At 44.3% G+C, this 26,094-nt stretch overlaps 1 long non-coding RNA gene across 1 annotated transcript; it reads right to left on the bottom strand.

Annotated features, from left to right (window-relative positions):
- On the bottom strand, window positions 1-26,071 carry LOC147192606 (uncharacterized). The gene is made up of 3 exons (XR_015103176.1): window positions 25,771-26,071; window positions 25,309-25,661; window positions 1-822 (listed from the first exon to the last, which is right to left on the bottom strand). It is a non-coding gene; the product is annotated as an uncharacterized LOC147192606 (long non-coding RNA).
- Window positions 26,072-26,094: the final 23 nt, after the last annotated feature.

Genomic DNA, 26,094 nt, shown 5'->3' with positions numbered 1-26,094 from the left:
CACACAAACACGCACACACAAGAATAAATGTAACTGTTAAAAGGAGCTGCAGTTTAAAAAAACTGTCAAATTGTCTTTATGACCTCACAGAGGAATATTAAAAATGTTTTATGAAAATTACCTTATGCCTCTAATTTTTCTCGTAAAACTCATTTTAAAACAGACCACGCCTTGGGAAGAATAGCTTATCAGAGACCCTCGAGACAGAAGGCGTGACCAACGGCTGTGTCAATCACTTGCCATGCATGCGTACACACGTAGCAGCCACACGGGGATACTCGACAGCTCCAGTTACCATTCCATATTCCCACAAAAAAATACCAATCCAGGGTCCACCCTGGACTGGTTGCCCCCCCCCGATGGCAAGGCACTGACACGCAAACAAACATTTCCACTCTCACGGCTCATGAGAGCTCGAGCTCCAGTTCCTCAAATAGTTTAGCTTAAACCTGACAAACCGCACATGCAAAATGTCAACATTTAAATGCGCGTTCAGCATTATTGACTGAAAAAAAAAAAGAAAAGAACAGCATTTCCACCGGCGATGGAAAGGATATGGACTGGAAACCATACGGATGCACCAGCTGCGGGGGCAGGTGGTCTGCTTGAGGCAGAAGAAGACCACGGGCGCCAGCTCGGGGAAGGGCACCACAAGCGTGCTCAGGTCACTTCCGATGCTGGCGTCGTCACCTGGACCCACTTCCTCGATGATGTCATCAGCCTGCGCTGAGCCATACTCCTCGCGATGCCCTGGCACGGCCGAGGAAATGCCCCCCAGCGGCACAGGACACTCCTCGCTCGTCATGGCAACGCAGCCCGGCTCTGAGGAGAGAAGATGAGAACAGGTTTAAGGAAATGACATTTGCAATCGAATTCCCCCCCCCCCCCATACCCGATTGATTTTTTGGAATGGATTTTTATGAAACGTTTGTACAACACAGCGATGAAAGCGGGCTCCTCTGCTAAATCCACTTAATTGATCGACAACATGACTGTGCATTAAAAGGCATGGTGATCCAAATTTCGTCTTACTTTTCGGGTAAAATCTCGCAGCATTTGGACAAATAACTTCAGCATTAAAAAAAGGGCTAAAAAAATGTGCAAGAAATTTGATTTGATTTAGATCAAATTTGTCATATCGTGGGGAATAAACGGCGGAGCTCAATCAAATACAAGCAATCTTATTTTTCCGCGTAAAATGCAATACAATGACATTATAAGTGTTTTAAATGTGTTTTGTGTCGAAAAAAAAATTGGTAATATTATGGAATGATTGCCATCATGAACTCAACCGTAAGCAATTCATTTTTCGTGTGGCCTAACACAACTTTGCATTTCAATTTTACCCAATCACTCTATTTATGTTTTTGCTCAACAACAGCAGGGGGACTCCTGAAGTGTAATAGACTCTGAAGAGGTGAAAACAATTGAACAGCACTAAGTGGGCATTTCTTAAGATTCAAAAGACATGAAAAGAAGTTAAATAAGACAAACCAATTAATTGTGTGCACGTGTTCAAGGCTTACACGATTAAAAGTTGACCAAAAAAAACCCCAAAAACCCCTAAAACTGCACAACCAGCACTGTAGTGCAGATGTTAGTGTACATGCCATCATATTTTTATCTTGTATAACTCAAAACATGACGTAAGTAGAGCTTCGCATCTACCAACAAACCTACATGATGGGACGAATGCGTAAAATACCAAAACACTTTGCAAAAAATAACCCCCCCCCCCCCCCCCCCCCCGCAATTAAAGTATAGTAAGAGTGACCAAAAAAAAAAAGCTTTTGGCTCCAGCAAGCCTTCCAAACGTCCAACCAGCAAGTTGGACATCGCAGCTGAAGCCAGAGTGGATGCAAAATAACATATTGAGCTTGGGAGTCCGCATGCTTTTAACTTGCAGCCAAATGAGGCAGCCAGCGTGGAGGCGAGCCAAGGCTGGAAACACATTTACAAACACACACACACACACACACGCACACGTTAGACACTAGCCATGCAATTGAGCACTGGAAGAATTAACACAGACGACTAAGAGATTATTTTCAGCAGCGTGATCACGTGTTGATCTTCGTCTTGATTAATGACTGACTACACCGTGGATACTTTGTGTGCAAACATGTACTGTAAGTGCATAGTTATGCTAAATCTTACTACGGCAGGATTAAGTGCCAGCGGAGGGAAGAGCTTTGTTTTTATAGCGTAATTATATTAAAGGCTATTTATTAGAAAGGATGAAAATAGCACACCAGCGATATCATAAAGCAGTATGTAATCCTCGGACAAGATGCTCTTCCAGAAGATTGAAAGCACAACAAAACGAGGCAGGAAAAAAAAAAACCAGAACCAGTTTATCGTTTGCCGAAGCATGTCATAGGAACAAAAGGAAAGCATCATTTCTTTCTTTTACTACCGGTCCTTTAGTTTCTGCACCAGCACACAGTGACAGCGAAACTGATTGGGAATTGTTCTTAAGTCATAATAGTATCTATTAATCATGTTGTCATTTATCCCCCCCCCACACACACACACACAAAAACAAAAACGTTTCCAATGTTTTATATAAGCACCACATGGATAAAAATACATACAATGAACATTTTCCGTGCTGCGCACCACAACGGCTGCTCAAAGTCAAAAGAGACGTGCGCGCGATCATTTCGTTTTTGTACTAAAGCTTAAAAGGTCATCAATCATTTTATGAGCCGTAGCATAATAATAGAGGGCCCATTTCCACTCTGCGATTAGTAGTACTTTCATAAATTTGACAAATTCAATTAAAAAAAAAAAACCATAACCTGCAACCTGATAACATGATAAGCTGTCCACTGCGGTGACCGATGTCCCTGAAAGAGTTTGATCACTATCGCTTTTTAACTTGCTGTAAGTTAAGGTTCTTGAGCCAAAAGAATTCCAAATATATAAAAGTACCCCACTTTGTGATATTCCCCATGAAAAAGTTTGGTAGACCGACTTTATAGTAAAGCCGACTCGGCTAACCTCTCCGCGACGTTAAATCAAGTTCGCTCAATTAAATATCCGTCCATTTTCTATACCGCTTGGGCTCATTACAGTCACGGCTGGGCTGAAGCCCGCCTTGGCGCTTGCATACATATGAGAGCACACATCGAACCGGTTGGCAGTCAATCGCAGAGCAAATTTAACATCGAAACATTGTTACCACCTTTTGCATGCGCGGTTGCCAAAGAGAACAGGCAGCACACACACACACAAACGCGCTCACAAATTAACACTTTTAATTGGAGGAGTGCATGCAAACTGTGAGCTGCACAATGAAAACAAACATCCCGAAAATACAGTCGGATCAAACAGTTGTTTTCCAAAGCAGCGTGACCCCTTCAAATATGAACTAAAATTTGTCATGATGATTGGAAGACACCAAATGTGACTCCTAGCAGCAGAATTTCTCATTCCTCACTGTTAAATTTCACTCCCCACGCCAAAAAGAAGTGTGTCTGCATTGTGTGCGCGTATGCACTTTTCATTGAAAGTGTCGTTTTTGTCTGTGACAGTGTGATTTGGAACAATGCTGATTCAAGCAGAGCTGCCACGGTTCTGACTGCTACACCTGGCTACAACCTCTCTGGACGCCTCCCCAAAATACAATACAATCGCCTGAGAACACACACACCCATATCCACACCCACACCGATACACCCTTGTGTAATTGGAGCGAAAAATGAGCAAGACCGTCAAGTATTTCAGAAACACACACCCAAAGCACATTACCAAAAAAAAAAATCATATCGTATCATGTGCACGTGTGCGTACCGGCACAAACAGCACGGGACCACCGTAAACACCGAGATCACACATTGCGACCAACCATGCCCCTGTCTCGTCAGCCACATCAAGCTTTTTTTTTTTTTTTTTTTTTTTAATCCAGTGATTTGAAACAAAGCCGTTTCGACGCTGCTGCTGACTGATCAAAATGACACATGACTCTGTTCGTGAGACTATCAATATATTCCACGGCAGAGTATAACAACGTATTTATAAACTAGCCGCTGACGGAGGAGCCAGCCCGAAATGAGACTCCTGGCCTTTTGACAGGATCATAAAACATCTTTCCAAAATGTGATTAATACGACTGCGGCCAAATGGAGAATGTAATTCCCACTTGGCAACTTAATGGCAAGTATACATAAACATGTTTCGGGTTGGGACACTCCGAAAAGTATTCTCTATGGTTGTGTTCCGTTGAAATTCAGTTTATTGCTGAAGGAATTATTTTTTTTAACTTATAGCCTTAATTTAATGTAATCCACATTTGCATTACTTTCAACCTCTTGTTGCACCCGTCTCCGTTGTTGCGCCTCTCTTCCTTCAGTGATTAAACAGAGAGCCTAAATTTCTTGTCAGATAACATCTTTAGAAAGTGACTGTCGGTGGATTACACCGAGCCAGTGGCCCCATCAGCTTAATCCGTTTTAGCGCTATTAGCTGTAAACAAGCCGCCAAGAATCTACATTTACTGTTTGGGCGGGTGTCAGTCTGTGCAGCCTCATGCGGTCCAATGCCAGGGCTGATGACGTAACAAGAGTTTTGGAATTAGCTCCTGTTTTTAAATGAAGAAAGTGATATCTTTTCATTGGGATGAATGTTTTTGTTGTTGTTCATTATCAAGTCAAAAACCAAATGCTACTTTGGAGTTATTCACCACAACTAGTTTTGAGTGACTATACTTGTCCTTTCATATGTACCTGTGGCTAAAAAGTGAAGCGTGGAGAGTCTCTGTCAATAAAATGCCTGGGTGCAGCCAATGATCATTGACAGGAGCCTCTCAAAATATCGACTCTATCACATCCAATTCCTCTCTTTGTACACTTTGAATATAGCCTCAACGGCCAGGGAAATTAAAAAGAATACAGTCATGTGGATGTAGGGTTCAAATATGAATGATTAAGAACAACAGGGGTGTTCGTTTTTCAGTTACAGTGTTTGGTATTATTTGTGAGAAGAGAGAGAGTGCGACACTCCGGCACAACATTGACCGATTTATAACGGTGTCCCTCAACTCCTAGACACAAATCTGTAGTGGCAAGAGAGGGGTGGTCCGATAACGCTGCCGATGATTCACTGCTAGATCTCTTGCTGTCACTCTTACATCCTGATAAATGACACCCGCACTTTCCCAGCGAGACCGACAGCCGTCATAATTGTCGGGGTAGCAAATCGGGGTTAATCACGTACGGCCTAGTGCAGTCTGTCAACCTTAAACGGGAGTGTGTAAAATATGTGTAGGTGTTTTTGGCCCCAAATAAGATAAAAGAGCAGCCGTCTTGTAGAATCTGCTTTAAATGTGTCCAGTAAAAAAATAAAAATAAAAAAATGTTTTGAACAGGATTGGTTGAAAATAAAAATTCCAGTCCCTAAGTCCTCCTGCATCAAATATTAAGGTTGCCCCGACGCTGGCAGTAAGAATGTAATTGAACGTTCAGCAGAGGTCACAATGCTCGACAATCTCAGACAAGTAGGACTGTTGTTGAGGCTCAAGAGTGTCCAAAAACTTTCTGACCAAAGACTGGTTCGCATTAGAAAGTAAAACTGGAGATGGGCCAGATATAGAGCTCCTAAAAACAAACAAAAATGAATCAATGTATGCACCTGTTCAGTTCGCAATAGGCTCATACTTATTTCTCCCTTTTGCTGTGCAGTATAATACCTTCAAAAGCGAAGAAGAGTTTGGCAACTCAGAAATCCACTCTGTGGCTTCTTGAGTCAACGATACCTTTGTTTTTTTTCCCCAGAGAGGATAAAGAACATAACTGCGCTTCTGAGTATTTTGATATCTACTTTCTACATGTGTTGATCCACCGTTGGTGTTATATCTGTGACTTAAACCATTGACACCACCTCACGGATGCTATTTTTTAGTCCATCAATGGCATTTTGCATTGTTTGTTAGCATGAAGTTAATTAGACTAAAAGCAAAGCTACTTAGTTGTTTTAAATATACAAGGTGCAATGCTCTTTTCACCCTCAAATCGGTTGGCGTTGACATAAAAGCGCAGCTACGGCTTTCAAGTTAGTCGCAAAAAGCGAGCGCAACTTCTTCAGCCATATTATCGTCAGTCAATATGAGCTATCGAGCAATGCTGGTTGCTGAAGCTAATAAGAGGAGCAAATTCGGCTCACTGATAGATAAGGAATACGAGGCAAATAAAAGAGCGTTACCATGGCAACCAGTGCTGGGGAGCACTTTTGGGAGGCATTATGATTTAGTTTCACTCAGATCGACATTCCCCCCCCCCCCCCCCTTATTATTGCCAACGGGCCTCAGTGTGTGTTTTTGCGAAGCTACAAATCTATTTGCTGCTACCTAAAAGCTTCCCGTGTCAGATGATCGCAGGGACGACGTAAGCGTCACTCCGCGTGGTGAAACGTGTGAAAGGAGATGGGACAAGAAATTAGAGATGAATGGGGAGCACATCTGTCACCAACTAAGAAGTCACTTTCCAGGAGGCTATCGAAAGTTCGGAAAGGAAGTGATGTGTGTTTGTGACATCCACCTTTTTTTTTTGGGGGGTCGATGTGTAAGAATTCCACTCTGGACATACACGTGGAGCATTTGTGCTTTGCAAGTGATTTGCGTTTGCAATTATTTGTCAGTCCAGTCCATCCAGATGGGAAATCTGAGGGGAGGAAAAGACTCAAGAGACACGATAGGATGCATAACGAATCGGGTGAAGACGAACCAAAAGGGACAAACTAGATTTCATCAGGTGGAAAGATGGAAAGAGCGAGAGGAAGACGGCAATTGAGGATGACAGAAAGACAAAAGACGACATGAAAGTGAAGGACAATGGACACCCGCGTCATGCAGGAAAAGGGGAAAGTGGCTCGGGACAGAAGAAAGAGACGTTATCTGGAAGAGAAATAGCGGCAAGATGAAAAGAGTCATCATGGCGATGATAATATACACCCTGGCCACAACCTGCATCATCCAATGAAACGCAATCTATGACAAATGTGTTTATTATTGCAGCTGCGCTTTGCAGTGATTTAGAACTGCCTCATACCAAGATGGAGATGTCATATTTTTGCCTGCTCCTCAAGCTAGACAAGTGCCAAACATTCCACACAGGATAATGCAGTCTACTTGTACACCAGCGCCAATCAAAACCGAACGCCATCGTCTTCATTGCCGCGCCCGCATTGAATTATTTTTTATTTATTTTTGTAATTATTACCGTATTATTGGATCTCATTACTGCAGGTGTACCTAATGAAGTGTCAGACGCACGTAGGCCGAGTCCTGATCCGCCACATTCTCTTCCCTCTTCTCACATCTCTTCTCAAAACCTTAAAGCTCAAAGGAATCCTCCCTAATTACCTCATTTGCACAAACACGCTCGTTGCGCAACAGAGAGAAGAGAAGGAAGGGGTCAGTGCCTCACCTGCACATTAGAGGAGGAAATGAACGGGGAAGAGGGTCTGACGAGAATCCACTCGTTACCTCTGCATGGATAGGGATAGCAACACCAATTTGGTTTCATTGCATTCCAGATTATATTTGGTGATTTATTTTTTGTTTTGCATTTACAAGCATCAAGAAAAAAAAACAATAATAATCATGATGGCATTTGCAAAAACAGTGTCAATAGAGAGTCAGGGCTACATTGCACAAGCCCAACATCACTTTCAAGTGCTGTCTATGTTTATTATGTCAGCTTTTCTCAACTTTTTTCCATGTTTAAAAAAAAAAAAGTTGACTAGTATTGTGGCGGCTCAGTCGTCCAGTGGTTAGCGCGTCGACCTCACAGTGCAGAGGTCGCGGGTTCGATCCGGCCTTCCGGTGTGGAGTTTGCATGTTCTCCCCGGGCTTGCGTGGGTTTTCTCCGGGTGCTCCGGTTTCCTCCCACATTCCCAAAACATGCATGGCAGGCTGACTGAACGCTCAGTCCCTCGGTGTGAGTGTGAGCGCGGATGGTAATTCGTCTCTGTGTGCCCTGCAATCGGTTCACCTATTGCTCGAAGACAGCTGGGATAGACTCCAGCTACCTCTGCCACCCTTGTCCCCCCCTGTAACCTGATAACATGATAAGCATGTGAAAATAGCCAAACTGTCCATGTGACAAGCGTATCGAAATTGCCAGATGCAAATTACCCGTCCTTTGTCTATCCCATTTCCCTTTTAAAATTGACCAACTTCAAACAATTATTTGCTCGGTTTCTCCTCCCTGCTCCCTTTCGCCAGCCTCCAGGTAGAACGATGAAAGCCCCCCCCCCCCCCCACCGCCCCACTCTCATTTCCTCCCTCGCCCTCCACCCCCACGTTCAGCTTTGTCTTCACCATCGTTTCCACCCCCCATCTCCTGCCATCCTCCCGTTTTCATCCTCCCTTCCTCCCTCACAGAGTGCTGTGTCAGGTCTTTTTACCCTCAGCCGTGCAAAATGAGATTTGAAAACGGCTCTCGGAGCACTTGAGGCTCGCCCGCGCCCACTCCTCAAAACACGCGGCAAACTAAACACACGTGCGCAAACACACATAAAATGGACGGCCACTCGTAAATATAAAAGATTGTGACGCCGCTTGGTAGCATACTCGCATATCAAGGGAAGGAGAGGGAGATGGGGGGGTCAAGGATTACGGCGAGAGGAATGGAAGGAAATGAAACACAGATGGGTGATCAAGTGGAACAAAACATGGACTGAAAGGAGAGGCTTTACTTGAAATTCACGCTCCTTCTCCTTTTTTTTTTTTTTGCGATTTCCCCTGTGGGAGCGAGACACACCGTGAAGGGAGTTGAACCGAGTTGGGTCGAAAATGCCTATCAAGTGTCAACTGATGGTCTCCTATTTAAATGTCAAAAACAAGGAAAGATAAAACAACGCCATTTTTTTCTCTCCAAAGAGTAGATTTACATTGGAATTTCTTCCATTTGGTTTCCGTATATTTTCGTTCAAACAAAAGAGGAGATGGCTCTTCAACCTCTGTTATTTAGTCTACTTAAAAATATAGAACATGGACTTTTTTTAAAAGATAAAACAGAAACCATTATAGTTCTTTGCAACACGCACCCAACCCATTAAAAAAAAATCCTTGCCAGGAGAAAAACTTCCTCGCTTTGCATGGCTGGTCTTTAATTGAAGATTGGTCTGTGTTAATGTAGCACGCAGGTGGGATGGAGATAATCCTGTCAGTGACAAAATTGACTTTAATGCTCCTATTTGCACCCAAATAACCCCACCAACTTGCACATAACTGAATTATTTAGAGTTCCCCTTCCCTTCCTCAGCTCTTCATTATTTAGAAGATGACTGATTTTCTTTGCTTTGCTTTTGTTTCCCTGCACTACATTGCGCCCTTGATCATGATACTCTTCTCCAGGATTGTTTTGTTGTCAATTTCTTTTTTTGGGGGGGGTCTGTTGTTGTTGTTCCACCTCAGACCTTCGAGTTGCGATGATGTGGGCTCCACCTGGTACATCTTTGAAGCTGACAAAGCCGAAAGCCTCGCTTTAAGTCAATGCTTTTTTTACACGAATCAGCCTCGTCCCACTTGCTGCGTTTATGTAACTTCAAAAAAAAAACAAAACAAAGGCTGTAGTGGTAAAACAAAGTTCAATTAATCAATTTAAGTGTAAGTTGAGGGGTTTGTCGGTTTCAAATGGATTGCTCTACATTAGGAATGGATAATGGACATCCATCCATCCATTTTCCGAACCGCTTGATCCTCACTAGGGTCGCGGGGGGTGCTGGAGCCTATCCCAGCCGTCTTCGGGCAGTAGGCGGGGGACACCCTGAATCAGTTGCCAGCCAATCGCAGGGCACACAGAGACGAACAACCATCCACGCCCACACTCACACCTAGGGACAATTTAGAGCTTCCAATCAACCTGCCATGCATGTTTTTGGAATGTGGGAGGAAACCGGAGCACCCGGAGAAAACCCACGCAGGCCCGGGGAGAACATGCAAACTCCACACAGGGAGGCCGGAGCTGGAATCGAACCCGGTACCTCTGCACTGTGAAGCCGACGTGCTAACCACTGGACTACCGGGCCGCCCTGGATAATGGACAATAAAATGAAAATAGTTAATCATTTAACATGAGCTTACATAAGTGACGGAGATAAAAAACATTGATTTATAAATGTCCGGCTCGCTGTCAAGCAACAAGCAAACGAACACGATGGGAAGTGACCGCAAACGCCTATTTTCAATAGTGACATTTGTCAATCGAGGCGTATTGACAAAACACACAGTACACTATAAAGTACTCAAAGTAGAAGACAAAAGGGGAACAGAAAGGAAAGACAATGGCAGAATGGAAGCGACGTAGTAAGGAATGCAAAGATATTGTGACGGCCGACTGAGAGGCAGTTCTTTACTGTCAGGCGCGGGCCCCCTCAAGGGTGCTTAAATGCATTACGACTGTCCGCTGGGAAGCACCGAAGTCATTAGCTGTACTTTTGCTTCAAGACAAAAATAGGCAGGATTGCCTGCAACGGAGGGTTTACCACCCCAACATGAACAGTTTTGCACATTGCCTTCAAAAAATAAAGGCCAAGGTCAAGTTTTATTTGTATTTTTTTGCTGCTCAAATTGTTGTCCTATGATGCTAGAAATATTGGTTTTAAAAAAAACATGAGCCACGACCTTCAGTTGGAATGACTGCAAAAAAAAAAAAAAGGAAAAAGGAAAAAAAACCCCGATTGCTTTGGAATTCAGTCGACAAAAATGCGTTTTTGGCCATGAACTTTGGCACACTATCAAAAGCGGATGATCTTTTTGTGACTTATCATCCCCACGTCGTCTCGGCGAGCATTCAAGGCTGGTGTCCATCTGCCGCACGAACAGTGTGTGCTCCGCATAGCTTGTGAGTGATCCATGGATGACTTCAGGGCAAAACGGCCTCCTAAATTCAATTACCTCAAACTTGGCAGCGGAAACTGTTGAGCAATGACCTTACATAAATGTCACAGTAAATTTATGCAGTTTTATTTTACATAATATTGAAATTTCCCAGAAGACCAAATACATCATAGCACCCTTTTTGTCAAAGAGCCGCGTGGCAGCTAAGTGGACAAAATGCCCAAGTTGAACTTGACGATCTCTAATCACGTTACTTTCTTATTTTTTATTTTTTTAAAGCGACCACAGCAAGATGCGGGAGAAGCCCGCAATGGCCGCGAGAAAGCCGGCTTGAATATATTAAATATTAATTGAACAATTACCTTGTTGTGCACGCACTTGGCGCTCCTGTTCAATAAAACATCGAATGCCCGAATGCCGCGCTCTCGACATTTAAAGTAGATTACTGGCAAAATACAACTTGTGTTTGTCAACGAAAACATTCCACCTCTGACTGACCTCACACGAATTGAAAAAGCGCCAATAGAAACCGTTTTGGAAAATGTACAGGTGGCTTTCAAAATAAATCAATCAATCAATTTGGGGGGAAATATCGGAAATTAATGTACCTGACCGTTGAAGCGATGCCGTTTTTTTTTTGAGTGCAGTTTTGTCTCGCGCCATTTTGGAGCAATCTCGTCTTTCGATTTCAGGTCCAACCGCAAGTTATTCAAATGGCTCGGGTTGCAGAGGGCATCTTGTGTAACATGAAAATCAATTGCTCTCGTCGAAAAGTGTTGCCCCATTACGGCTAAACTGCAGCTACAGCACCGACCATCATTTTGCCGTCTGCCGTTGCACCTCGAGGATTTCCTTTAGCCGCTAATTGGTCTTTTCTTTGTTTACCCAGCCGCAGTCAGCGTGAAACCTGGCAAGATGGATTTGCGATATTACAGAGCCATATTCACACAGCTCCATCTGCCACTATCAACATCTGCTATTGGAGAACCGTTCGTAAGAAAAAAAAAATAAATAAAATAAAAAGCAAGAACGAGAACTTCTTGAATCCTCAAAATGCACAAACTTGCCCATAATTCAGCGCGACTCTTTCACACCATCCACAAAGAGCAAGGCTGGAAAAAAAAAAACCTTGAATTTCCCCAAAGGCGCATATTAGCCTCCTATATGTCACGCTGCTCTTTGGCATATGAGGCATCACGGTGGCCGTGACACACGCACACACGTCAGGCCCGACGATATGTCGTTCTCAAAGGTGTACCCAATGACATGCGCTTCGATTGCAAGACAACTCCGACTTTTATTTGTAATTTGTCTGTTCCCGCCTGCCATTGGAGACTCATTTCACCCCACCCGCCCCCCACAACGCGCATTTGCGCTGTCACAGACAGCAAAAGAGTGAAGGAGTGTTTTAAGAGTACACAAACACCATTGCTGAGGGCCAAAATGAAAAGCAGACCCAATTATCAAAGGGATGATTCACCCGCTGATCTTCAAAGAGCGGTATACGTCTCCGTTCTCTTCCTCTTGCCATCTCAAATCAGACGTTTGCCTCGACCGCACAACTCAGCCCATCTATTCTATCTGCTTTGTCTCTTTGCTTAGAGAGTGATTTGCTATTTGGGTCTTGGTAGGTGTGCTTTTTCCATCAGCTTCCGAAAGACAGAGTTGATGAATGCAGCCGGCAGTTGTTTGCTTGCTCACTTGACGTTCGCCACTGAATGAAGACGACATCAGTTTGGTGTCGTCTGTCTGTGTGACTCGGGCTGGATTTACACCGCAGGTCTAAGTGCCCGATGCCGATAAAGTGCCTTTATCTGAGATCGATTTACATGCAGTGGCGGTTCTGGGGGGGGGGCAACGGGGGCCAGTGCCCCTGTAGCACCGATTCTGGCCCCCCCTATGGCCCCCCCCCCCCTCCGAGCGCAGATTACGCAGTCGTGCCGAGTCGCCGACGAGAAAGGTGGAACCAAAGTGCGTGATTTAACATTCTAGTCGGACCCTTTAGTGCGCTGCGCCATTTAAAAATGAGTGGGAAAATGAGAAGCAGTCCCCAGAGAGGGGAATTGCCACGACACGAGTGCTATTTGCGTGTGTGTGTGTGTGTGTGTGTGTGTGTGTGCGCGTGAGTGTGAGTGTGCATGTGTGTGTGTGTGTGTGTGCGTGTGTGCGCGCGCGCGTGTGTGTGTGTGTGTGTGTGTGTGTGTAACTTTTTTAGTCTCCCTTTTTATTTTAATTTTTATTTAACAGGATCAATATATAAGACATTGCCTTTTAAAATTTGGATAATTATATGCATGTAAAACATCTAGCTTCAGTGTATTTGCAATTTTTGTCCCCGGCAGGCTGGTACCATATCATCCCCTGGCTTGAATATTCTCAACAGACGTATTGTTACGCTTGCAGACATTTTAGCCCTCCTAATACTGTTTTTTTCTCATCACTGTAATGTTATGACTACAATTTCAAAGTCTGAAGAAATAAAAAGTCAAATAAGATTTCGAATCTGTCTTTTTAGCCCTGGGTTGAATGTGCCCCCCCATCAAAACCCCTGGCCCCAGCCCGGCCCCCTCAGTGAAATTGATCCAGAACCGCCCCTGTTTACATGTACTGCGGTACCGTGGGTTCGCGTCGGTCCTTGCACAGTCTCGTAACTCTGTGTTTTTTTTTAAGTGAGCTCTGTCCAACAAAAGAAATGTTAAGTACCGTATTTCCCGCACTATAAGGCGCACCTAAAAGCATTCATTTTTCCCAAAAGCCGAAGGTGCGCCTTATCATCCGATGCGCCTTATATATCAATATGGATCAATATTCTGATTTCTTGGATGTATTTTAAATGTTCTGTGAGGTGCAATGTTAGAGATGCAGCGGTTGTGAAAGCTCCATATAAATAAAGCTGTAATAACATTGTATTGTATTCCATTTAGCATAGCTCTATCTAGTGGATGCATAGCACAACTGCGGCCACTATTGTAGCTTTTACATGCGCCTTACAATGCAATGCACCCTATATATCAAAGCAGTTTTAAAATAGGCCATTTATTGAAGTTGTGCCTTATACTCCGAAGCACCTTATATTGCGGAAAATACGGATCATGGGAAAAAAAACCTAACAGAAACAGCACTGCACTATATAAACACCCCCATCCCTCTAAAAACTTGTTTACTGGCTAAGGTCTATTTTAGATTAGAAAAATCCAATACAAAAAACATAACAGCAAACAAAAATGCCAGAATGAGGGTTGTGCACCTCTCTAAGAAAAGAAGATTCAATACGCGGAGTGTGATAGAATTCAAGGATGGATGGTTTTAAAGTGGAACGATTCCATTTAGGTTCGATTCGATATGGCTCAGTCAAGAGGGCACGATGCGATGGTTTTCTTGTTATTTTACAATAGAAATGAATTTGCCATATCTCACTAAAACGATGTTGTCATGTACCAAATTCAAAAACTCCAAATCCAAAATCTGCTGACTTGACTGGACTGGAGAGGAGCAGCCCGTTTTGTCTGATTGTTTGCAACCTTGTACCAAGCATGCAACAAAGCAAATTGAGCGTTGGCTCCATTTCAAGACAGTCCTTAGGTGAATTACATAAGCTGTGGCGTATAAAACACCTCGAGTGCCAAGCATTATTTTCTGCTTTTGCTCAAAAAAAAAATAAAAGATACTGAGGCAAGTCCCACACATCGAAATCTCTCTGCACAGCAACAATGTATTTCAGTATTTTCGGGATGACTCTCATCCACCCCCCCCCCCCCCCCCCCCGCCTAAGCTCTTCACTTCCTCTTCTTCCCTAACAAGCAGCGCGGACTGGGAGGCAAAAGGACGACGGCCAGTCACAAAACACATTCTCACAAAGTTAACACGATACAGAATAAATAAAAAGACAACATCTAACATTTGCTTGGATCAACCCATCCGCGGCGGATTTCTCTACATGGATCTGAATGCAAACTTTCAACCCTCAAGAGAGACTAAGGATGAGATGCCACTGTCAATCATCATCTTGCTTTTCTGGATTTCACTGTGATAGCCCCCGCCAAGCCCCCCCCCCTCCCCCACTGCCGGCCCCATACCTGTGTGTGTACAGACATATCGACATGTTCCCCGCTTCATGTGGCCCAGCCATCCAAACGCACTTAATATGCAGCTCAACTCTTCCATGCAAGGCATCCCAAAGACTCTCGCCTGTCGACTTTTTCTTCAGCTCATTTTGACAGAGCAAGGGGCTAGCCTAATAGAATTCATAAGACAAAGAAGGGATTGTTTGGTAAATGAAGCGTGTGAGAGTGAAAGGGTGGTGGTGGGACAGGGGGGGGGGGGGGCAGTCGGTATATAGAAATTAATTATTAGCCCTGGCTGGTGATCAACAAGCACAGACTAGTGGAGCTTTGAATATGCACACATGCCTCTTCCAATTAAATACTTGAAAATTGTGAAATGTGACCTGAAAGAATCGAATTACACGAGTCCTTCCACGGCAAGAGGACATTTATTGCTTAGCGTATGTTGTGTATCATGCTTTACAAACGTATTAGACCAACTCCCATTTAAAAGTTTACATCATGACCGCCCTAAACTACAAGCACAGTAATTACCAAAGCAAAACGGTGAAGGATTTATTCCCCACTTCCAGAGCCGCATCAACATACTCGTTTTGATTATACCCATGTACAATGTATGATATTTCAAAAATTTTTTGGTCTTTTTATGAAAAAAAAAAAAAAGATTTATGATCGGCCCAGATCCAAAACTCACTGCCCGCCACTAGAATCAAGAGATCGTTTTTCTAAATAGATTTGACAAATTAGACAAAGTACCATCATTGTTGATAACGTGCCAAGCGTCAACAATTTTTTTTCACACTTTTTTTTTGGCCGCAGATAAAACACGGGACAGCCCAGCGATGGTCTCTGGCGTCAGGCACGAGCGCCGTCATTTGCATCAGAGGCTAATTAAGAGTTCCTTAATTATGATGACTTGGCCACAGTCTGTTCGCTCAAGAGTTAGCCGGTGGCTAGCTCCTCCTGTCGTAGCAGGGAAAGCCTCGTGGCGGCCCGGCGGGATACATTCCGGCCATCGGAGGCTTTTGAGCTGAAATATTGAATTAATTGACATCGTGAAAATCCTTCTTGAATCAGTCGCAACATTGTGACCACTTGCAGATGAAGAGGAACGGCTCTGATTTTGTTCCACTGGCCTCACCCCACTGAACACGACAACCACAAGACATGGAGAGCTTTGTAAAGGGCCTTTCAAGGCAACATTTGACACCAGGCTTGTTTTCGATAATATAACGTTCAAGCGGTGATCTGTAATTTCAGACTTCCAGAAGCCGCTGGACTGCATAAAATCCCCCCACCGTGGTGAGCTATTTATGACCACCAGACAGAAAATAATAAGTTCCACGAACTCTCTTCCAAACACACCCGCGCACATGCACGCACACACTGAAAAAAAAAATATGACATTTTATTACTTAACATTTAACAATGACTCAGTGTGTCCAAAGGTTTGCACTGGCCCTCGACCAAATGCATCCCGTTTTTTTTTCCCCCGTCGTTTTAAAATGTCAACACATCGACAGCATTCGCTGTATATAATTCAACCCCTCTGGCTTTTTTTTTTCTTCATCCCCAAAACGCCATCAACGTCTCCTTCAGCCGACGCAAGATGTCATGTCGTGTGACTCGAGCAATTACTCGTTTTGCCTAACTTCAACGACGCATCATTGAGATCCGTGACGAATGTATTGTAACACTTCGGAAGAAGGTTCCGAGCGTCACCAAAGGGAGGATATGGCTTCATCTCAAACTTGCCAGAGCGTGGCATCTGACAAGTTGTTCCTCACTAAATCCTTGCAAAGCCACTTTGACTGGACTAGCACGAGGACATTTGAAATGAATAACCGGCAGCCAAATTTAAAACGATCATTTTTCCAACAGAATAAATACAGGCTTTAAAATCCTGATGATCCCCATATGTAATTTTTCTACATTTTCAGGCAAGTCTTCCCAACTTAGCAAAAGGTGCTGCCTGCACTGGATAAACACTGTGTCCTCACAAAGCCATGCATAAAGGTGCACACACACACACATACACACACACAGTCAGTATACCGCGATCAATCAAATCTATCAACAAATAGAGTGAGGGCTGACATTTACACCCCTGCAGCTCTCAGCTTTGTGTGAACTGTGGACTCATATTAATGTGTGTGTGTGTGTGTGTGTGTGTGTGTCTAGGTGTGTGTTTATTACCTTTCCAGCATGAAAGGAAGGTGGCCCCAAAAAGAGGCTGAATTTGCCATGAGGGCGAATGAAGCGTTTGAATGACATGACAGGCATTGATGATGCAGCGTCACGTGACACAGGCAACCTTTTCGACAAAAAAAATAAAGCTATTCGGTCTTTCTGGCTGTCACTAACAGATCAACTTTCATTTCTGCGTTCACGGGGCAGCGGTGGCGACAAAGTGAATGAATGAGATATAAATCATGCCGGGAAGACTTCATGAGGAGTGATGAGCGCCGAGCGTCATCTTCGTTACGAATAGTGGGGGGGCAGATAGGAAAAATAGACTTTGTCATCGGCAAACACGCCAAGCAACTTGGTGTGTGAATGGAATATATTTAGGCGTGCGTGTCCTGTACTGTCAAAGTGAGGACATGTTGAGAAAGCCGGGACGGTTTCTCCTTCTGTCATCACGGCAGAATAGAAAGCGCGGCAGATCTTATCTCAAATACAGCAATAAGCACTTTTTTTTAAATTCTTTTTTTTTCTAATATGCATTTTATATTCAATACGGAGTATTAAAATCATAGTTATTTTAACAACTCATTTTACTTTGATGCACGTGATAATTAGTGTTGTTTTGGGAGTAACTGTTTTGAGTTTTGCGTGTGTCTGGTATCCTGTTTCTGACAGCGCTCTGTCCAGGGACGCAGCACTACCCAGCCTCTAGTTTGTTCTTCAAAAAGCTTAGTGGGTTGTTTTTTTTTTGTTGTTGTTTTTTTTAATAGCCAATGGGACTGTTATGATTGAGCCCCATAGACTCCTTCTGGCACCGAATGGCTAAACAAACGTGTCGGCACCAGGGGGGGGGGGGGAAAGTATCTGATGTTCTGGACTGCTCAAACTTCTTTTGTTCAATTTCCTCTCATGAACGCCGCTCTCCGATAAAAAATAAAAATAAAAGAAAAATATCGACTTGAATGCTGATTTGGACTTTTCAACAAAATTGCTGTAGATTCGACCAGTTTTTCTGTAGTTAACTCATTCACTCCCAGAGACGTTTTTAAACGTCTTTTCAGACTTGGTCCAGAATTGGCTGGTACTGAATGAGTTAACAGGCAGTAAAAGGACCAATGAAAATGTTTTGGAACACGTCGTTATAACAAGTACCAATTTGCAACTAAATTGGCCCTTTCAAACATTGCAGTGATTTTGTTCCTGGAATTGTTTTGGTTTTTTTTCTCAAAATCAGACCACAAACAAAACAGACGTATAAGAGAGGAGGGGGAAAACGGGTCGGGTAAGACTTCAATAAAAAGACCAGATGACCATATTTGACTGCCTTCCTCCACTGATCTCCATCAGTGTAGTTGGAGAAGCAAGAAAAACACATTCTCTACAACGAGGCAAAAGTTGATAATAATATCTATGTTCTGGGAGAGAGGAGGGAGGGGGGGGGGGCGAAATCACAAAACATCACTTCGATGTTGATTTATACATCCCACGCAAATGCTAAACGATGTGTTCATGGACTCGCATCATTCTGCCTTGGAAAAGGTCACAATTTGTCGTCGGGGGGAGGCTATTTGCTCCCATCACGAAGCTGTGAGCAGATCGGGCTTGAACGATGGGATGTGCTGTCCGTCAAAACGACTTAGTGATGGTAGAGCGGGCGTGAGTCTGCCTTCCTCGCTGGTGGCTGCGGTGACAGGTAACAAAACTGCTGCGGGAAAGGCGTGCCGGGAGCCCCCCACGCGCATTTCGCAACGAGAAGGGAAGTGGAATCGGATGCAACAACTGGGATTCCTTTTCAACTGGATCGAATGAACACAGAAAACTAACTAGTGGCGAGACACCGCTGACCAGAACCGCACGTAATTATTTGTGTATTTGTCAAGTGCAACATTCTACCACGACACTATCAGTGACCTTATTTTTATTTCACTCCTGAAAATGTTTGTTCAAATTTTCATTATTTTGTTAGTTTTCATGAACGACCTTGTTGGAGGCCCAAATGTTGCGTTTCAAATTGAAACTAGTCGAGACCAATAATTGACCATTTTGCTGCCTTGTGTTTACCAAGGTAACCACCCACAAGGCAAAACCTGCTCTCGCTGCTGGCTGGATCGTAATTGCTCTGAATCCATCTAGGTTGGTAAGGACTTGCCTTCGGGGGCTGCCTCGGGGCCTGAAGATTGCTTCAACTAATAAAAAATAAAAATAAAATAAAATAAAATGAAAACCTGCTTCTGATCCAAGATTGGATAATTGGCACAATTTGCCAGGTTGTCTCTGAAGCACGTCTGAGGTGCCCTTGAGCACGGTGCTAAAAGAACTCCCGACTTGCCGTCATTGGCTTGTGCATGGGTGCATATAGAATATGGTACAGCATAAAATGAATTTCCACCCAAGGGAACGAATCGACGTGATTGCGCAACAAGCTCCCTCTCATTTGGTCTTCTTCATTCACGTTTTACCTGCGCGGTATTTTGACACTTTCCCTTTTCTTCAGGCTCGGGGCACACACGCTGCAGACACTGCGGTGATTATAATCCGACGATGATATAGTGAATACTACCGTTGCTTCTATAAAGGGTCATGCCGGGTCGATTTTTGAAACCTTCCATGAGTTACCATGGTAGCTTTACAATGGCTCCAAGGTGGAAGTTGATTCTTGCCTTAGCGTGATATCCTTCTGGGGGCATTGTGTTCTGAACTGAATTGAACACTTCCACTGCTGCAGTCTCTCCCTGAACCGAAATATGATCGAATAGGTCGGCAATTAAGAAAGATGAATGGGGAAATCAACACTAATGAAACTGGGAGCTGGGTGTTTTCCTCAAGGGCACGTTGATTAATATGGAGGAAAACCAGGAATTGAACCGGTAGTCGCCTTTGTCGCAGAGGCATGATAGAGACAGCGCGGTTAGATGGATAACGTTTACACCTGCGATTCACTTTCTTCCACATCCATCCATCCATCCATTTTCTCCACCCTTAACCCAGTTCAGGGTCATATGAATCTGGAACCTATTCCGCGTGACAAAAAGGCGGACTACACCCCAGACTGGTCACCCATCAATCATAAGGGACGCATATGTTGCCGCTCTGACACAAAAAGAGCTGCAGTGTTGTCGTTTAAACGTACACTTTAATCATTCTTTAAAACTCCCCAAACGAAAACATCTCGCGACAACGTGCCTTCTCTTCCGGCTCGAGAGACGTTCAAAGCCCCCCTAAGAAAAACGGAAATTCATGATACCTTCAATGGCACTAAGAAAAATCGAAAATAATGCGCCAAAACAGAAAATCGAGCAAGGAAATCACAAAATAAATTCTCTAGGGGATTTTTTTTTTTTTTTTAACATCACCAGTTCAGTCTCCTACGTATCGAAATAGATAACCATTTCCACTCACATCCACACCAGCCCTGCGTGGATTTGATGTCACACCGGGTTGCTAGTCGCTAGTTTTGCAGTCACCACATTCGCCATGAAATCGCGCACCCGCATCGCACCGATCTCAACGTTTCCGCCAATTGGCACGCGAATCCAAGAGTGCGTCGACTCGCAAAGTCATCCACATCCAAGCAGCCACTACGAGTCTCGTGCTAAATCCTTGACACGACCTACAACAAATCCCAACACTCGCACGCTGCGCGGCATACAATTATCTGTCATGGAGATGAAGTGTGATGGCCCACACATTGCGGCTCGTCTTCGGAGATTAGTCGGAGACGTGCGGCTGCAAGCGCTTTTGTAGCCACTGTTGCACCCCCGGCGGAAGCACCTGGATTAACTGCAAACTGTTCGAACACGACTACACGAGCGCACGGTTGCCTGTGTGTAAACAGGTTACACAACCTCTAAACACCGTTCCCTTCTGGCTGAGGGTGGAAGATCTATTTCTACTCTCGCTCGTCTCTTATGTGAGGCCAGCAGAGGAATAGATGCGACATCAATACCAATAGTCGGAAGATTCACCAGGAAGAAATGCAAGGCCTTCATCTGGAACATCACGCGTCCTCTCCGGAGTGAAGTAAGCATGATATAATGATTATATTAAAAGTGCCGCTGCAGACTGGTGGGAAACAAGCGAGCTGCGAGCGGGAAGCGCCAAGACAAGTCTTCTGATGAAACCAACCTTCTCATGTTGCCCACGACAAGAGCAGCTGCTTGTCTGTTCAGCAAGTCCAATTAGAACTGAAACGGAGAATTCTAATTGGTAGTGCATAAACAATGGGGGGGGGGGGGGGGGGGAATCATTTATCGCATCGTGGAAAAAAAAAAATTCTCTCAAGCCATATCCAGTTTCAAGGAGAGGAATGATTGTTAGTGATGTCTTCCATCTTTCTATGTCAAGCCCAGAGGAGTCAGCTAACGCACAAACAGACAAATTATTACGCTGGTGATTTTTTTTTTTCCTCACATTTGTCAGAGGGAATTTGATTTTTTCTCATTTGCCATTCGATTCACCGTGTCCATGATCGGATGTCACTTCTGCAGGATTTCGCGGCCTTGAAATTTTCTTTGACGGCAGTTAAGTTGCTTTATTTTCCCCAAAGTGTTGGTACTCGTTCGCCAACTGCTGTATCTTTTTCTTTGAGCTCCCACATTAATAATCCCCCGGATACGATTTATGTCGAGCGCGCGTGCTTGCCCCACCATCCCGTTGGTCACACGCACTTGTGGTCATATTTGATATGACACTACGGCGCGGCCTGTGGGTGACTGTGCATGAGTCCACAGCCCGGTCCGCTGGGAGGCATATGTGACTCACGATTGCAGGATGTGCCAAGAAATAAAAACAAATGCGCCCAAAAGATACATTCTTTTAATTTTCTCATTTATAAGTAAGTCGCTGATGGTGAGCAGTCGGCGTGGGATCACTTCCGTGGGATATAAATGGTTGTTAGTCTCTAAATGTGACCCGCGACTGACTGGCGACCAGTTCAGGGTGTAGTCCACCCTTCGCCCGAAGTTATATGGGATATGGCTCCAGATTATTTGTCAATCTGATATGACAACCAGCGTGTAGACAACGCCTTCACACTGGCTTGACTGCTTTAGAGTGCCTCATTGTTGTCTCCGTGTGAGCTAGCCACCAGTGGCTCGAAGTGGCTACAAATTACGCCGCTCAAACACGTAGCTATATTGAGACATCCGGATGCTGGATGAAGAAGTCTCTCCATTTTCCAAGTAGAAGTCGCAGTATTTGCTTGATACTTGAACACCCTCAAGGGACACGGCCACAGCATTTGAGAACAGAGAAAATAGCATACCTGGAGTCTCATTTTTAATGATTGAAATTTTGCAGGGTTGTTAACAACACTCTTTTTAGTGTTGTGTTGAATTCAGAAGACATTTATTTTCAATTTAACGGCACTTAAAAGATTTGTAGCCAAGCTATGAATAATTTTTGGCCTAACTCGACATTATATACAAAGCACAATGAACTACTCTGTATGTGGAGTCGGTCTTCCCATAAATCTTTATAAAGACGAGGGCCGCTCCGAGATCATTATCCGGAGATTTTGCTGGGCAATTAGCATGAAATTCGACCGGGGTATGTGATAGGAATCAAATTCAGTTTTGCTACATACTGTAGTTTTCTATTGTTTTGGTTTTTTTTTAGTTCTCTGTGTGTCTTTTTCACACTGTTGGTGTCCCTGCCTCCACCTGCCACATTTCCACTTTTATTTTTTTTTTTTTTGTTCTATCCTGTAGAATATCGACAGCGGCAGCAATCAAACCTCCTTCCCCGCTCGCTCTCCTTCAACTCAGCCTGTCTGACTCTCTCTCGCCTTGTCGGGCCTTTGTGGGAAGCCTTCCAGGCGGAGGATGTGGCTGCCCTCAGCACACCGTTATACAGCCATTGTTTCACTCCACTGGATCATGGCAGCATTCACAATAGCCTCCACCTCACGGCCCCTTTCTTCTCCCGTTTTTGTTTTTTGTTTTGTTTTTATCCCCTCCAACTGGACACTTGGCCTCCATCTCCCCTGACTCCTCACTTGATCCCTCTCTCATCCTCACCCCCGTGTTGCTCCGATGCACTCGGCTACCCCCCCACCCCTCTCCCACATCCGCCTTCCTTTTGACTCCCAGCCTCTCCTGTCCGTCTTTCCTCTGGTCATTATGCATTTCTTCTTATCTCGGCAGGAATGTCTGTCATTTCTGCATTTGACTCGGGCTCATTTCTCTCTATTGACACCATCTCCCGTTACTTTCAAGTTACTGAGAGCGGCTGCTGCTGGTGCCGTCTTCCCCCGCTGTGGCGAACCAGACATGGCATCCATGTGCCCTTACTTGGGTGCTTCTGTGTGAATGCACGCAATACCGAGAACTTCAAATGTAAACTTGAACCCCTTCGAGTGATCAAATCAAGCATTTGAATTCAATTATTACGTAAAATAAGCTCAAAGCTTTGAGCCATTTTCACATATGTCACGGCACAAGACATCATCCTAAAACAGGCTTTTTCTTTGGCTTTTTGTGGTTATTTTACAACCCGCAGCACATTACGAGAGCGCAGCGAAACTCCCGAGAGTTCTGACTCTTTTTCAGACTATTTTCTTTATGCATTATTTCCTGCAGTGAAACTGTGTCGAAATCCAAAGGAATCGGATTGATTGCGTTCAACCCGAGAGGTAATGTCAAGCAAAGGTTTTCAACTGTCATCCTCATGTTGCAAATGCTCATATTTTATAAAAGATAAGAACAATAAAGGATTTTTTGGGGTTTGGAAAATAGCCTCTGAAATTGCATAAACGGACTGTGACATTTTTAAACGCAGTCTACAAATTTCTTTGACATCCCGTCAAAAGCATATTATGCTAGCTATGATGTTCTTTTGCCAAAGGGTGAGCTACACTGTATTTGTTTACAGCGTAGCGAGAGACCAATGCACAAGAAAGTCATTTTTCCCGATTCTTACCAACTATACAAAGATTGATATCGCAATTGTACCGCCCATGTTGGGTACAGTGCGTCCATCGCTCCTTTGCTTATCATTAGCCGAGTCTCAATGCGGCTTCGCCTTCAAATGGCTCAAATTTAACATCGCTTTGAATACAGTTGACCATCCAAATGAAACACGCGCTGATGTCACGCTCCCTGAGGTGAGGCGCCTTAGCGAAAGATGACAAATAACGTACGATCGGGCTCAGTGTTATGTTGTCCCGAGGGGGTCAAAGTTCGTTGGAAATAATTGCCCCTTTCTTTGTTATGGCACTCCGGGGCATTTCATTATTAGAAGGCCTTTAAGGAGGGAACTCGGGACTTGCGGTAATTCCGCAGCATGAAGCATAAAATTCATCCAAAGGGGAAGGATGGCAGAGTGGAAAGCTGTCCCTCTTCAGCATTAGTCTTGTTTATGCGTGCAATCCAATCACGTTACTTGGGAGATTCAAATGATGGCAGCCTTATGCGGAGGAATGAACCCGCTGGTACAGTGCAAGAGTCAAACGATATTGTATCACGTCACGTCACCCTGAAGTGGCTGTTACGGCAGCTTATTCACTCCCGGCCACATTATGATGTACAACTACACATTGCAATGGGATTCAACACATGCACGGTAAGCCCGTTTGATGAAGTCGGAAAACTACTCAAAGGAAAATGTTACGGTGCCATGCAATCCAATTTTACTCCCCTGCCAACTGGAACGATAAACAAAAACACATGTCGTCAAATGATTGAGTTACCAAGGAGGGGTGGATAGAAATTGATGACGTGCTCACATTGCTTCTCATGATCTTGTGGTGTACCAATGAAGTGGACCAAGCTGAAGATTGCACTGCTTTAACATATGCAGGCCATACATAGAAACACCGATCGATTGACATCGATGCGAAAGGACTCCCGGTTACACCTCATACGTTCAATAAGACAAGTTAAAAACAAGACACCCCCCCCCCCCCCCCCCAACCTTCCCCTTTTCAACTTGTGTGCGTCAGTATGAGAGAGACAAACGATTATCCAGCACCACGGACAGCAACGTAGCAGCACAATCGGGCTCCGGGCGCGACACGTTCGAACCAACTCATATTTGCAAGATAAAGAGAAATAAATGCGTTTTGATTCCCATTTCCTCAACGTGACCATAAGAATAGGTCTCATGCACAAGCGACACCTCCCACACTTGCAATGCATTTCCATTCGGATGTTCCCCGAACAACAAACCTATGAACAATGATAAACAGTCAACGTGGGTGGAATGGGTCAAACTTACCTTGACTGTCATAAAAGCGAAGAGGATGTCCAGGAATTACCGAACAATCCAGCCTCGGGGGTCCAGCTCGGTGCGCATCATCAAGAATCAATATCCTCTGGCCACCATCGGTCCATGTGAAGTCATTTTTCTCCAAAAGAAAATTCACCCAAGTGTCGCCGTGAACACGCTCCAAGCCCGGCTGGAGGATGTTTTTTTTTTTTCCTTCTTTCCTTTTTTATGCGCGTTGCAGCCCTCTGTGGCTCCGTCTGGTGCGCACCGGTCCTCCTCTTTGGACTCACATTTCCAATAACGTCTCCCACCTGACCAGGTTGGTTGCAGGGGCGGGCGGGTGGGGCGGCGTTCTTTGAGCTCTGTTCAGAGAAAGAAATCGTCAAAAGTTAATCAAGATTCGAGAGTTCACTTGAAGCTGCGTGCGCTGAAATTTTCGGGGGGTGGGGGGGGGGGACTTTTATTTCCCACCCTCAGTCACGTTGATCGAGCACGCTGCGACAGGAGGAGGGGAAAAAATAATAATTTCGACCCAGCGTATGTTAGGTGGAGAAAAATAAAACTCCTTTCGTCCACGGAACGTGTAAAAACACCAATTTAGGAGCCCCACTCGCAAATGTTCCAAAAAGTGTTTCCTCACAAGATTGCAACTTGTTACAACGAAGAAGAAGATAAAAGGAAGAAAATCCGATACGACTTCACTTCATCACGTTTTAATTTCTCATCCTCGTGGAACAGGCGAAGACGAAAAGAGGGGGTGAAAAACAGTCCCCCCCCCCCCCCCCGCATTTGTTT

This window comes from Hippocampus guttulatus, chromosome 16, assembly GCF_054856545.1.
Source record: "Hippocampus guttulatus isolate MCC_2025c chromosome 16, RoL_Hgut_1.0, whole genome shotgun sequence".
NCBI classification, from domain to species: Eukaryota; Metazoa; Chordata; class Actinopteri; order Syngnathiformes; family Syngnathidae; genus Hippocampus; species Hippocampus guttulatus.
This window is presented reverse-complemented; position numbering and strand designations above follow the sequence as displayed.